This window comes from Limulus polyphemus, unplaced genomic scaffold, assembly GCF_000517525.1.
Source record: "Limulus polyphemus unplaced genomic scaffold, Limulus_polyphemus-2.1.2 Scaffold2831, whole genome shotgun sequence".
NCBI classification, from domain to species: domain Eukaryota; kingdom Metazoa; phylum Arthropoda; class Merostomata; order Xiphosura; family Limulidae; genus Limulus; species Limulus polyphemus.
Genome location: NW_013668441.1, coordinates 57072 through 59354, shown reverse-complemented (window position 1 = coordinate 59354; position 2283 = coordinate 57072).

Genomic DNA, 2283 nt, shown 5'->3' with positions numbered 1-2283 from the left:
ATTCGTCTCTGTATAGCTAGTTTTCTGTCTTTATTTAGGCTTGTTAGTCCATTGTACCAACTAATTTCCTGTGTTTATTTTTCATGTCAGTTTACTTCTCAATTGGTCTTTTTCTATTTCCATACTAATTTTTCTACTTACATGCCTCTTTCTTATCATTGTTATTTTTTATCTATCTTCGTTACTATTATAGATATCTATCATTGTTTTAATGAAGTATCTACTGAACTGAATAGTTGTTGTTACTTTATTTGAAATTAATTATTCTTATTTTAGTTCTCCTCTTTATTTACTTTTTCTATTATATGTGTGCCTGGAATATTTAATCTAATTTCCTGATAAAAAGCTAAAAAATATCATTGTTAAGGTAAAACACCAAAATCATATCGTGCAAATGGCGGACCACTTACTAAAATAATTTGTTAAATATTAGCTTATTGAGCATTTTGGCAGTAAAACTAGTTTAAGGCTTATAATGTTGTTTCATGGTTATAATAACAAGAAATGTAATAGAATTTGTCTTTGTTAAAATCTAACACCGCGTCGTTGTAATTACTGTCGTCAGGCTTAATGGTTACACATTCTACAAAAATCAATGTATTCGTGACTTTCCTGTTTCCATTCGCGTAAAATAAGAAAACCTCTTACGTTTAAGGATATCAATACTTTGTTAAACTTTGTTTCCATAGAGACAATAGAGCAGAAATCACAACATTTCAGGCGAGCATACTTTCACATGTTTATCATGTGAATTCTTACTAACTCGTTGAAACAAAAGTCATAATTTGTTATACTATTAGGTCGTCAAGAAATTAATGTCGCTTTTTTTTAGATGTAAAAACCCGGACATCTTATATATCAAAACAAAACATTTATTAAATGAAATAGTTTCCATTCTTGTCAATGATGCTTTTCTATCTTACAATCAGGTTGTTAATGCCCTGATTAAAGAAATCACTTGGATTTGAAGCAAAAATGTGTCGATGACCTCTTTAACACCTTCCACCCCCTTTTTAAAAACACACGCTTCTGAATTGCATAAAAATTATAGATGTGTCTTCGGTATTTAAAAAAATTGTTGCAAGTTTCATTTTTAAAGCATGAAAACTTATTTTCGAAAAAATTCTCGATCATTGGCCCTTGTTTTATATACCCCCCCTTCCCCCCACTCAGTTTGTTGCGCTTATGCTTGACCTGTTAGCAATCGGGATATCATCGATGTTGTGTAGTTCTCCAACAACACTGTATGAGATGTATTAGTCGCTCAGAGAAGTACAGTAATTGTTGTAAATTGACCATTGCACCGTTTTCCTTTCTCTTATGAAACAAACTATCATTTATTGTTGCCGAACAATTTGAAATTTTAATTCTTCGATAAAGAGCACGCATCTCCATTCTTTGAAGTACGATGCCCATTTAAACCTTGGGGTTGGTTATCTCTCGTATGCAGTGTTTTTTCATTAGCAGCTACACATCCATTGAGTATTTTTAGCAGCTACACATCCATTGAGTGTTTTTTTAGCAGCTACACATCCATTGAGTGTTTTTTCATTAGCAGCTACACATCCATTGAGTGTTTTTTCATTAGCAGCTACACATCATTGAGTGTTTTTTAGCAGCTACACATCCATTGAGTGTTTTTTTAGTAGCTACACATCTGTTGAGTGGTTTTTTTTAGCAGCTACACATCCATTGAGTATTGTTTTTTTAGCAGCTATACATCCATTAAGGCTACTTTAATGCTAATGCATATCTTACTGTTTTGGACGTAACATTCAGCCCTAAACTTATAGTTACGTCATTGGCAAGATCCTTCCTGGATTGTCACATATCACGTAGAAAGTATGTCTGTTTTAATATTACTTTTGAAAAGTTTTGACTTCTACTTCGATCGCTTCTATTACACAGGCCTGTGATGGTTTTAATTGTCTTGAAATTTTTACATGTTCTACAGTAATTCCTTTACGCTGAATTCGAAAATGTTATTCATTTTTCTCCATCACGTACAGATTTTTCACAAAACGTCATAAAGCAATACATAAAAGAAAGACCACAACACGTAGTTATGAGCCTAAAAAACGTGGATTTCACAAGAAAATCAGGAAGAATGAGGATAATAATAAAAATGTTCATTGTGGTAAACGAAGTAATAATTTAATTTAAGTAAGTTTTCTTCTTCTTCCCGATTTGTAAAAAATCCTTATGTGATAGAAAAAATGAATATTGTTACGTCTCCGTTTGTTAATTAATTTTCCGTAACTTCGTTCCGACGAAACTTAAGCG